Raw genomic sequence first — 13695 nt, 5'->3', positions numbered from 1 at the left:
GAGCGAAGTGCTCTGTTAGGAAAATACGAAACAATAAGGTGTTTACTGTATGATGGAGCTTGGTTGTTAAGAGCTTTGTATGTTAGGAGTAATATTTTAAATTAAATTCTAAATTTGACAGGGAGCCAGTGGAGAGAAGCTAAAACTGGAGAAATATGATCTCTCCTTCCAACTCTCATTAAAACTCTAGCAGCAGCATTTTGGATTAACTGAAGACTTCTTAAAGAGTTTTTTGGATGCCCAGATAATTAAGAATTACTGTAATCCAGCCTAGATGTGATAAATAACTGATTTTAATGAAACCTTTAAAAATGAATCATTTCATGACCAACTAATACATTTGAGGAGTCAGCTCAATTCAAGATGGCTGCTWCAGCTAGTCACCTTTAGATGACAAAACAAAGGTTACAATGTAGACAGTTTTGCAGACTTCAGGCTCACTTTAGTTGTTCTAGAAGCTAAAGTCATCCACATCACATACTTTAAACATTAACAGATCATGTGGGCTCCTTAGTTAAAACTTTGGCATGCAAGGTGGCAGCAAAACACATCGCTTCGTAGGTTGCTTGCTTAGTTGTTAATGTAGTTTTACAATAAGACCAAAAGTAATCAAAAGGAACTTTCACTGGTTTTATCCTGCCTGATTTTCCTTTATTGTTTTTTTAAGTTCATGCAACAATTTGGTGGTCATACCTTCTTGGTTTTTGTTTAATCATATACACAGTAGATGCCTGCAGAAACAAATCTCCTTGTCACAACTGCCCTTGTGCTTTTCCTGTTTAACAACGTGCCACTCATGCAGAGAGCAACAAGTTACTGAAACAAAAACCTCATGACACTTCCCCCCTCTCCTTCCCCCTGCATGAATCGTAAGGTAAGCATAAGCTAAGTGTCAGCATGCACTTTAAAAATAGTTTAAAATTCTTTGACTAAAATGACCTCAGTCTCTCTTATATTTTCATTGTTTCATGTCATGTTGAAGTTAACAGCCCCACAAACCAGCACKCTGAAATTATCTCCGTTGGTCCAAAAGCACTGAAATGAGCAGATACAGACCAGTTTGTCTTTTTCTTTGTTTATTCATTTGTGGTATTTTGGTCATTTGTAGTTCTTATGAATGTGTTTTTTTAGCTCTTTAGAATTCTAAAACGATGAAAGGAATCATATTTGGTCCATTTATTATCATGCTATTCCAACATCCAAATTTTTTAACCTGCATTTAAGCTGCTGAAATACAAGCTAATTAACTGTTGTCAAAGTTTGCTCTGACACACTCTTTTTTTGAGTGAGAGCAGTATAAAGTGAATTAATGTGTCTTCATCACATTTAATCACTTTTTTAGTGTTTGTGATGCTTTTCCAAGCTTTACTTTAAATAGTGAATCAAATGCATAAATCCTAACTAGGCCGTGCTCCATTGCTGTTGTTGGTGAATGTCACATGCATAGTTAACGTGGCTGGACAGACCATCAGCCACAATCACAGTATTCCTCTGGTGAGGTGAAAGCAAACATTTCAGTTTTTATAACTGTTTCATAAACAGTTTTTATAAGAGTTTGGTCTGAAAATACCCATTAACACACTTGGTAACCTTTAATGATGGTTTTATTTGTTTTATTTTTACAAAAGCATGATACATTTTCTAACTTTATTCAAGCATACAGACTTGAACACAAGATCTGAGCTTTAGCTTTGGTTTATTGTTGAAAACGGCTCAAGGGTGCACCCCTGCACCATGCRCATTGACCCTGTATGGTGAACCTCCACACTTTTGCAACTCTGCATGGGCTGTGCACGCCACGTACACTTTGTTCATTCATCAAGTATTTGTTCTCCCTTTACAACATTTCATATTTATAAAGTGTACTGCCACCAGTGTTGTATAAAGTTCCTCAAAGTGATACTTGAGTAAAAGTACAAGCATCTTATCACAAAAATACTTTGGTAAAAGTTAAAGTCTTCTCTAAAAATATTACTTGAGTAACAGTCTTAAAGTATCTGATATTTTTGTACTTAAGTATCAAAAGTAAATTTCTGACGCAAAATCTACTAAAGTATTAAAAAGTAAAAGTACTGAGTAAAAGTGAGCAGTTAGATTTTCCAAAATGACMTTTATTGGGAGGTGACTGCACCAAAAAATATTTTTTTCTAACGACGTGCAGCTGTGAAGTGTTGTGTACAAGYTAATAGTGTGTCAGAATGGTATATATTTATACTTCTCATCCAACCACAATTAAATTCACTCTATCCAGGAGACACAATTTATCAGGATAGTATTTTTTAGGAAATAACAACTCAGAGTAAAATAGGAGTAACGACTTTCTACTTCTTACCTTTTTAAAAAATGTAGTGAGTAGAAAGTACAGATAATTTTGAAAAAAATGTAATGAGTAAAAGTAAAAAGTACGCTGAAAAATAATTATTCAAGTAAAATACAGATAACCAAAGTTTCTACTTAAGTATAGTAACAACGTATTTCTACTTAGTTTCTTTACAACTCTGCTAGAGTCTTACCACTCAGTGACTGGTCTTCACCAACTCTCCTCCCATCACCAGGCCATTACCAACCCTTTTCATATTCCCAACATTTTTCCATGATATCCTTCAAGACGGGGCTGTACGTCACTGATATAATTCTGTACGTCACTGATATAATTCTGTACGTCACTGATATAATTCTGTACGTCACTGATATAATTCTGTACGTCACTGATATAATTCTGTGCGTCACTGACATAATTCAGAGTTGGTCGCAGGTTCTGCTGTCTGCTTGGTCTGGCTGAACTACCCAAGGGGCATGATGGAAGCTTAATGAGTGCAGTTGGTTCAGTGCTGAAACGTGGCACTAAAATGTCTAAAATTAAACTTTGTTAGCATTGTTGAAGGACAGCGAGTCGGTGGTTGAAATTGTTGGCGAGTGACCATCAGAGAGCAGGTTGGCACGGCGATAAACCCGTCGACTGCTTTTGGACTTTGCACAAAAACTTGCTCTCTTGTTGCTTTTCTTTTCCCCTCAAAGGCTTCTCGCCACAGTTTTGTCTCTGGAGATTAGCCCAACCCCAACAGACTGTTTTTTTTTCTTGCACCAGACAAAAATAATTGCTTTGCTCAGATCACCAAGTCTGGTGGTTAACATAAACCACTGTGAATGCAGGAAAGCTGGTAGCATAAATGATGTACTGCAGAAAGTGGAAAATCTGTGCCTCATAAAATTAAATACTTAAATAATAAGTAATATAAAATACACAATAAAATACATGATAAAATAAATAAAAAAGCTGTCTTGTAAATTGATATTTTAATCCAACTGACGTTTTTGAACAACCAATCAGAGTCCAGATAATAATTCCTTTTAGTCCAGATTTGAAATGTTTCCTGACTAAATCCAGCATCAGAACACACATATGGAACATACTGTCTCCAGTTTCATACTGATTCAAGTGTTTGTGTGTAGATGAACGTCACTGAGTATTTTCAGTGTGAAATATTTAACCATATTGACAGACAGTAAATGTAGATGACCTGTGAATGACTCAATAGTAAATTAGTATGATATATTCAGCGGGTTCAGCATGCTCTTCAGCAGCTCTTCTTCCACCCACAAAGAGAAGCCTTGCTAATTAAATTACTCCTATCTTTAAAGTAGGGCAATTATAGGATTTAATTGGTCGGCAAATGGTTGATTAGATAGTTAACTAATGCTTGATTAAAAAGTGTCATAGGACTTTATGGTGTTGATTGGCCTAAGCATGTGGGGGATGGTGCTTTGAGGATGGAGCTCAGATTTTCTATATTTTTTTTTTTTGTAATAAACCTTTATGTGTTGGACCAAAAAGGAGAATTGTGAGTTGTTTTCCCTCTCAACATTTCTCATTGTGTCTCCCTCCGACACAAAGCGTATAAATGTGCGGAGTGGAGGGATTTTCTCTAATCTTTCACTTTACTGCTGACAGCAGAGATAAATGAGCGAAGAAAGCTTAGCCACCACACAATGAGAAGACCCCTGGGATAAAGCAGAGGAGCATCTGACACTTTTCCCCTCTCTCCAGGCTGCTTTGCTCTCAGAGTCATTTTGTTGGTCATTTCAAACATTTTATTCATTTTTTTTCCATGGGAAAAGTCAGAAAAAAATCAGTTCTATGTTCTCTAAAAAGGTCAGGCTTTTCCCCGAACATCCTCTATGCAAAGTGATCAAAAATAGAAGACAGACATTTGTTACCACTTCACACATCCATGGCCATGATGTAGATTTCTGTTTGATTGTGTTTTTGATAAGAAAAAAATCTCTGATTGTCAAATAAATCACCATGGAGAATTTTTTTAAATGAATTAAAAGCACTTTGGGTTAAAAACATTGTTTGTAGAGATGCTATAAATGTCATTATCTTACCTGTTGTAGACATACTTTATCTATGAAAAACCATACATTGCAAAGTGATACAGCCAGATGCTGTGTTTGTAAATAACCATATACAGTTGGTTTGTGGAAGAAAAATAACAGGTAAATGACAGGTAAGACATTAATCGTTCATATTTGTTTTAAAAGGATGCCTCCTTAAAAAGCCTAATTATCACTTTAGTGGAAACAAAACTTAAGTTAATGACAATATTTCAGACGGCTCCTATTAACAATAAATTAAACATCTCACGACAGAAAGTACAAATAATTGTTTTCAGGTTCTTGGTTAATGTGTTTGCAAACCTGTTTGTAGCTACATTAAACTTTTAATGGACTGTTTTTCCTCCTTAACAAAAATGTATTCACATATGCTCCAAATGTTCACATCTTCATGTCCATATGTTGCAAGAAGGCGTCTCTCAGTCCAACATTGTCAGCACTTTGGAGTTTTTTTAATTGCAATGTTAATTAGCTTCTTTATAGACAACATCAAACCATCTCTGCTGACTGCTGCCTGAAAGGAAAAAAAAAGAGGAAGACGATTCAGCTGCTGTAGTCTGGATTCAGGGAGGGTGGAGCTGATACAAGTCATTTTGTGTTWCTGATCTACTGTAGGTGATTTATCACCCTGTTTATCTTTTTAAAAGCATTGGAGCATGGGATTTTTGTGTCCATATTAGAGTTATCTGCATGTTTATGAAGCACAGATGATGGAAGTAATATTATCTGAGTTTGTTAGGAGTGCAGATGTTATTTGAACTATTGACACAATACGTAGCTTTCCAGTGATGCTTAAAAAGTATATCAAAGAGTCACATTGCTGTTATTCAGGCAGAATGTGATCCAAGGAAAATAATCACAAGCAGATCAGTAACTATACTTGTTTGGTGGAGCTGCGTGTGATTGGCTTGAGGCACATACAATATAGAGAAAACCACTGAAAACTACTTTTCAGCAAATTATCTGCCTTTATCAGAGTGCAGTGAGTAAAACACTACWTGAGTCAAGCGAAGACAGTATGAACACACTGGTGTGGGCATGTCTGCCATGTCCCAGTGGTTTTGGATCTGTTGTCTTAACCCATGCAGATTGTTTTTTTTTTTCTAAAGCTGTCTGTCTTAAGACAAACAGACACACAATTTTGGATTTCTGTCTTTATCACGGCCACGCATTGACTTCCAGTCATTTCTGTAACTTAACCCTGGCCATTACAGTACATAGCTACCCATCTCAATTGAAATGTTGGACCTAAACCTGACCCATTTTACCATAATAGGACTGGTCTTTGGTCCACCAAAAGGACAAGGTAACAAAAAACAGGTCCACACACACAGACACACACTATCTCCTATGTTTTTTTTAGCAGTTTTTGAGAAGTTACACAAGAGCACTACCAGGAAAACATCTACCACTGATTCACACGACTGCGTTGTAGAATCTTGCAGCAGACATTTTCAGTCCTGCATGCAAATTCCTGAACATCTCCTAARAATGCAGGTCTTAAAAGCACAACAGAAACCAGCTTAAAGACTAAATCCAGGTATCTCAAAAAAGGGTTTAGCAGAAAAACAATGGACAATCAATATCTTACCTGTTGTAGATAGTTTTTTTTTCTATTATTATTTTTTAACAATTTCAGTTTTGAGAAAKAACAGTTTTATTTTGATTGGATTGATAATTCAATAATCTGTGCAATAATCATTGTAACCTAACTATTGAATTATCAATAAATGAAGAACAAAGTGTTAAAAGTGAAATAAACACAACTCCAGTCAAATAAAAATTCACACRCGAAGGCTGTTTTTAAACCTTTATGCCACTGTCAATTACACACTGAACATTTATTTACATGAGTTTTTTTTTTTTGATTATAACACAAAAAGTGGCAGTAGCAGCTAGCTTCAGCACTTCTGTTGCACCCTGGCTACAAGAGCATTTTTATACTTCCATTAGAATGACCACGCAAAGTGACACGGTAAAGGTTTCTAAAATACGTAAAATACTATAAACTGTTGAGGATTTGAATTTGTTTAAAAATGCAGCTATCCTCTTTTGCCTGGGCCACATTCGGTCTAACCAGTCAAAGACAGTCCAGTCAAAATTAAAATATTTCTCCAAACATATCTTTAAACAGCTACAGGTAATTTGTTATAATCTTTCCACAAATCCACACTTCAGATTATTTGAATTATTCCATAAAAACTCAAATAAAGACTGCTTTCAAAGGTATGATTTTCATAGATCAAATATGTGCAATCTTTTCATATTTATTGGTGTTTGCATCAAGAATTTTGATATTATAACATTTACACAATTCAGACAAATATTTCTGTTATCAATATGTCTTCAAATGCAGTGAACAGCATGAGTTAACAACAATTTAATTAACCACAACTTTAATTTCAGGTAAGATTTTAATTTTCTAATAGTGATTTATGTATTAGACTTACTCTCTGTGTGAGCTGAGAGAGTGYAAGAGTCACCTTGTTCAAGTTTTTCCCTGTTTCAATGGCTGCAAAGGCTGATCTGAAGTGATGGATGTGTCTAGAGAGACAGCCCTAAAAGTCGTTAATTGAAAATTGAAGCAGTGTTGAGACGTTATTGATTTTCACACTTGCAGGGAGGAGAGCACGGAGGSCTGTGCCACTGTGAGAAATGGGTGAGGAGGTGAGCTGGGAACAACCAGGGTCAAAGCAGGAGAGTTAAAACAAGGTGTGTGGGAGGAGGAAGAGCAAAGAGGACAAAAAAGGCCAAGAGGGAGGGTGGGCTGCAAAATGGGGCCTTTAAAAGCTTGAAAGGAAAGCAACTCTATAACATAATAATTAAATTTCTTGGCTCTCATAAAGCCAGTGAACGCTTCCAGCTGCTGAAAACCTTCAGATTGAGGGAACCCTTCAAAAATTGTGCCTTTTCTTCACAGCATCGATCACTCTGTAGCCAGTCGGTCCCTGAGCTGTTTGCAAGTCAACATAAACCAGCCGACCCTCCAACCTGTGCTGAATTAATCAATAAAAGAGGGGGAATCGCACAAGGGGTCTTTTCAAATGTCTCAGATTGAGGGTCTCACAGCTTTCAAATGATCCCCCTCAGTTACWTCTCTCACCATTTCAAACACAACAATATGGACATGTCCACAAACTGTGTGTCATTTTCCCCATGAATGGTGGGTTCTGAAAACAAAACAGGCACACATGATCAATACATTGTCCTTCCCATTGTGCAAACCCCAGACAGGTTGTTCCCTGCTCCTCGGCACTTTTACGCCTCTGTTAACCAACCATTTAACACTTCCCTGCATGGAAGAAACATAATCTGGTTTCCTATGAACTGAGAGGATGCAAATGTTTTATGCAAATATTGATTGGAGTCAGCCTTTATTTGTGTCTGCATGGCTGCCATCCAGAATACAGTGAGGAGGAACTTTGTGTTCAGGGCAATGCAACATAAACAAAAAACATCCTCCGTTCCTGGAAAATCATTTAAATTCAAAGGAAAATACAGTTTATTTGTCCCCACTGTGTGTGGTGTGCTTGTGTGTTCATGGATGAAGTTTTACATTACATCCATGCAGACATGAGCAGGATGATGAACAGGAAATAAAATAAATAATACAAAAACAGTGTGAAGTGGAAGCTTTCAGGAACATTTCAAATAGAAGACATAAATAGTAAATCACAATAAATGTTATTTGTGATTTTCAACCCATGAAAGGAAGGATTTGTTAAAAAAATTGCGTTCTATTGAAAAACCACATTTACCAACAAAAACATTGGTGAAAGAAGAAAAAYAAGTTTGTGAATATATATACTATACATCCTTTTATACATTTTAATTTGACAGAGATGCAACACCTGATTTTTAGGAGTACATTCAGTGACAAACAAGTTATGTACCCAGAAGAAAGGGTTTAATTTGAACGTATCTTATACATTTAGAATAGTTAGGAGGTTATACATGATGCAGACGGCAATAAGATGGAACACTAAAGATGTGTACAAAACCTTATTGCTATAAAATACAGATTTATCATACATTTTGTCATATTTTTAATACATTTAAAAATGAGAGTATCTGAAAGAGACTGTTTWCTTGAAATAAAAATGAAAAATGTGCATTTATTTTGAGCTTATATGCATCAGTACATACAGTATATTCACAGAATTTACAAAACTAATAAATATTCAAAGAGATAGTGGTAATTATCCTCACAAAATGAATATTTATATGTATTTGTACATGTTTTGTGTTGAATTAGATAAGCCTTGAAGAAAAAAACTGTTTGCACACATTCATGTACACAACACAATAACTTWCAGCTTGTTTGTGCAGTCGCAGTATAAAGTTTCTAACACGTGTTGTCTTATAATCCATTTCAGACTGGATTGTAAAGTTGTCCCCCAGCGGAGTACGAACTGAAGACCCCTAGGTCAAAGTGGGAATCACCTGTGGTGGAGAATGACCAAGCAAAGATCCTGTGGGACTTCCAGCTTCAAACAGACAAGATAATAATGGCCAACCAACCGGACATTGTGATCATTGATCAGCAGCAGAGGAGAGTCAATGTTACTGATGTGGTCAACCCCAATGATGGAAACATCAGGAAAAAAGGAGCACAAGAAACTGGAGAAATTTCAAGAGCTGGAACCAGCCTGGCAGGTGAAGGTCACTGTAGTGCCTGTGGACATTGGCGCACTCAGGGCAGTGACCCCCATGCTGGAGAAGAGGCTTCAACAGATACCTGGAGAAACATCTGACACCTCAGTCCAGAGGAGTGCAGTCCTTGAAACAGCTAAGATACTGTGCCTAAAGGCCTACACACATGCCTATATGTTATAAACAAATAACAAATAAAAATACATCTAAGATACAAGATAAACCTATGTATGGTATTTCATTTAGCACACGATTGTTGTTCATTTACATAATTTTTACCTTGGAGGTATATGTTCAAAAAAATGTCCTGATGCATCTCAGTAATCCAGGTAAAAAATCAAAAAGAAAAAAATTGTATAGGTCTTCTGGACGGGCGGGTGCTTCGGAGAAACTGAGACGTTTATTTTCTAAACATGATGTCCCAGTGGCTTTCAAACCCCAAAACACATTACGGCAAAGGCTGGTTCACCCCAAAGATCCGGTGCCCCGGCACAAACAGAGCAATGTTGTATATGCTGTTAAGTGCCAGGAGGACTGCGACCAGTTATACATCGGGGAAACAAAGCAGCCACTGTTCAAAAGAATGTCCCAACACAGACGAGCTACGTCTAATGGCCAGAACTCTGCCGTTTTCACTCATTTACAGGCCAGCGGTCACTCTTTCAGAGATGAGGATGTTCTCATTCTTGATAGAGAGGAACGTTGGTTTGAGAGAGGAGTAAAAGAAGCCATTTTTGTGAAGAAAGACCGTCCATCATTAAACAGAGGTGGAGGCCTCCGTTTTCAGTTGTCCCCCTCCTACAGTGTGGCTATAGCCAGTATCACTCCACCCCTGTTAACAATAGGTGTTAATTAGGTGTCAACGATAGCCATGTGATGTGAGTATCAGTCACCTGGAGGCAGGGCTTAAAAGCCTGGATTTTGCCTGAAACTCTCAGACTGAAGAAGTCTCTTGGAGGAGAGACGAAACGTTTCATTAGAGAAGAACCCGTCCAGAAGACCTATACAATTTTTTTCTTTTTTTATGTTCAAAAAATGTTTATTTATTGTTCCTAATTCTTTCAGTAATAATCAATCTTCATGAATGCTCAAACTCTGACTCCAAATCTGCAACACGGCAGCACCCTTAAACCAGATATGACTAAACTTTTAGGTGGAGATGGTTCACGGCCTTCAGCTGAACCCCACTTCATGAAAACTGAACTGAAACCACCGAAACCAAATTTTTCTAACTGTTAACAACAGACTACACAATAAATACTTTTCTAACAAATATGCTGGAGCTTACATATTGTGGATATATAGATTTGTTGTAGACTCTTGACAGCAGGCAGATCAATAAGCTGACATTTGTTYATGAATAAAGAAGACAAACATATGGTTCAGTGTTTGGTGCATCATAATGACTCATCTCAGCTTACTGTACAGTCATCTAAAAAAGACCACACAGATTTAAACACATACTGTGTTGTTTTTCAGAAGTTCTCTGAAAAGGAGTCAGCTGAACAATAAGGATTTAAACAATGATTATGTGTGTTACAATTTTTTGTGGTGATTACAGGAAGAAAAAGTAAAAGGGCCTTAACAAACTGTTTTTGTGAAAGTGTTCAATCAGTTATAACATGTATTCTGACATCTAAAATCTAAAGGATCGTTCTGCCTCAGCTGCAATCTGAGGAATCTTGTTTTTGTTTGTGAGATTGCTTCAACATATTTTACACAGGAAATGTTCCAACAGGATTCACTGGAATATGACTAAGAACGCAGCTGCATCCATTTTTTACTCTACAGCACATACTGTACACACCCAGCAGTGCATGAGTCAGCAGCCTTTCTGCGGCAGATGTTTACAGTGGCACACACCGAGACATAAACTTCAAATACAAGATTCCACACTCCACAGCAAARACTCCAGCTGACTACCGCTTAGAGGAAACATTCCAAAAATACTGTGGAAAATTATTTATGTTTAAAGTAATTAAATGTGCTTGTCATAACCTGATTTTACACAGAAACCACCACAGGTTATGCCTGGAAGTGCTGCCCTTCATCCTAGGAAGTGTTGCTGGGGCAAATAGGTGTTTTCACACTTGATTCCAGATCTAAGGCTTTCAAAAAATAAAAACTACACAACGCAGCTGTGTGAGAAAGAATCTTTTAAGTTAAGATTTTATCTAGACTTACTCTGCCTGCTATCGTACTTTTGATTGGGACACACATAGGTAAATGTAGAGTACTGTATTTGAAAAAAAAAAAAAAAAAACAGGCCCAGGAGGAATAGACATCCCTACCACAGTTCATCTGTGAAGATCCGAAGGCAGTTCCAGGTCAGACAGGATACACAACACAAACCCTCCACCACGTTTTAGGTCTTGGTTCTTCAATACTTTCATTGAGGACAGGTTGTTGCCTTTTCTCATGGTGTATTTACACCAGCCCTGTTTAGTCTGCTTTAATCAAACTCTAGTTTGTTTGCCTAGAAAGTGACAAAGGAGGTGTGAATGCGTAATCGAACTCTGATGCATACCAAAAAAGTCAACTCTGGTCCACCTAAAAAGAACTCTGGTGCGGTTTGATTGGACTTGTGAACGCTAAGCGGATTGGAGACCGCTCCAAAAGCAGGAAGTGGAATATAATGCAGGGCATTCTGAGTAAAATCTGATGTCACTCCATGTTTGTTTAYATTTTGTGAAGAAGGATGCCTTCCATGTCAGAAGGACATGTCACACATGTCTTTTTCTGTTTATTTATTATTTTTTTTACCGTGTCCTGTCTGGCAGTGTGAAACTCATTTTTAACATCTAAGGGTGTATTCAGACCAGGTAAGTCCTTTGGTATAATTGTTTGGTCCGGACCAAAAATGGACTTTTTTTTCATTTGGTGCGGTTTGCATTCACATTGTGCTTTTTTGCAAATGAACTATAACTTGTAAACAAAGCCATCAGGCTGATGATCATTGCTCCCATTGGACAAAAAAAGGATGGGGGCGGGACTGAGCCACAGATCCAGAAGAAAACAAGGAAGTCCTGCATGCTGCGGTTCTGATGCGCACATTTTTGCTGATAGTACAACTGCAATAGCATTTAAAATGTCAGAAGCAACTAATTTAATGGTGGTTTCGTGATGATATTCTAAGTTTGGGGCGGCGTCAGTAAATGTGTCCCGCGACCCAAAGGAGAAGAGGTGCTCTGCGTGTTCTGACCCACAACATGCCGGCAGTAGAGCTGCTAACAGGAGACAACGAAACATGCATGATTTCAGTTTATTTAGCTCAGCAACAGTGGCCTGTGAAGTCCAAAAAGGTGCATGTTTAATGCAGTTGGTTTGGTTAGAGTCCGGTCTGTATTCACACCAGAAGCGAACTGAATCGAACCACACCAGAGTTCGTTTGGAAGCGGACCGAGACCACCTCAAAAAGCAGGTCTCGGTCCGGTTGTTTGATCCGCACCAGAGTTTGCATGAGTGTATTCACACCTGYAGAAAAGGTCCGGACCAACGCTGGAAACGAACTCTGGTTCATTTAAAGCAGAGCAAATTATCAGGTCTGAATACGACCTAAGTGTCAARATGAGGTCCAACAGTTTTATTTTCACATGTGCAGCATTATGGCTTTCACCATGATGCTCCAATTGATAAACAGTACATTTAAACTTTATTAGAAATTGTTTTGGGTCTATTTAGATAAATAACAGACACAGAAAATTCTTCTGAGGTTTTTGTATCAATTCCTTCACTGATTCTTGGCACAGCACCACCACGTGTGATTGTGKGGTCAGGTTGTTCACAGGGTTTTATTTTATTTGACAAAGTGTGGTGTGAATGTGAACCGCACCAACTGAAAATGTAAACAAATCTTGCAATTTCTGTCCCCGATCAAATCGAGTCTAGCAAACTATGTGAATATGACCTAAATGCCCTGTGTGATCATGCTGTTACACATCCAAGTGCTTGTTTATAAAATGCACTTCTTTCATTCTCGTTTGAAGCTCATGCTCCATCCCCTGAAACTACTGGTTTAAACTAGCTCACTTGGTTCAGCTTGAAACCCACAGGAGCGTACACCATCCAAAAAGAGTCCAAACTGGAAAATGCAAGGCAGCAAAAATAAACAATAATAATAATAATAATAATAATAATAATAATAATAATAATAATAATAATAATAATAAAACATGTATTGGCAAAAGCCTGGAAATGTTTGAAATATTCTATCATTTTTAATATGTGACCCATCACATTGAACTGATTAAGTCACACAATGTTTTGTGGTGAAATAGGCAACTATAGTGCATTGATTAAAACGTTTGCAACAACTGCATTTTGTGATCGAGGTATCAAAATGTAGCTCAAAATGTCCAGAATCTGAAAAGGTGCTTAGGTCATTTTGACCAAATTTGACTTAATCCTTAGTTTGATGTGCATGAGTGGGTAACACTTTCTTTTACGGTACCCTTATTACCATGCAATTACAAGGAAATTTTAAAAGTAATTAAACGTAATTACTACCTTATTATCATGTAATTACGTGGTAATTAGGGTACAAAAGAAAAAAAACCTACTGTTAGTAAAACTACCTTTATTGGGTAACAACAACCAAACTACTATTCAACATTGTAATGGAATAGTAACTCAACACTTTATTTA

At 37.2% G+C, this 13695-nt stretch overlaps 1 long non-coding RNA gene across 1 annotated transcript in view; it reads left to right on the top strand.

The window, feature by feature from the left end:
- Positions 1-9268, top strand: part of LOC106523925 (uncharacterized) — a 12807-nt gene extending 3539 nt beyond the window's left edge. The window contains exon 2 of the long non-coding RNA XR_001310951.1: positions 8775-9268. This is a non-coding gene — a long non-coding RNA (uncharacterized LOC106523925). The remainder of the gene's footprint in view (positions 1-8774) is intronic.
- Positions 9269-13695: the final 4427 nt, after the last annotated feature.

Source organism: Austrofundulus limnaeus, unplaced genomic scaffold (assembly GCF_001266775.1).
Source record: "Austrofundulus limnaeus strain Quisiro unplaced genomic scaffold, Austrofundulus_limnaeus-1.0 Scaffold171, whole genome shotgun sequence".
Taxonomy (NCBI): domain Eukaryota; kingdom Metazoa; phylum Chordata; class Actinopteri; order Cyprinodontiformes; family Rivulidae; genus Austrofundulus; species Austrofundulus limnaeus.
Note: the sequence above shows the minus strand (reverse complement) of the source record. Positions and strands in the feature narration are given on the sequence as shown.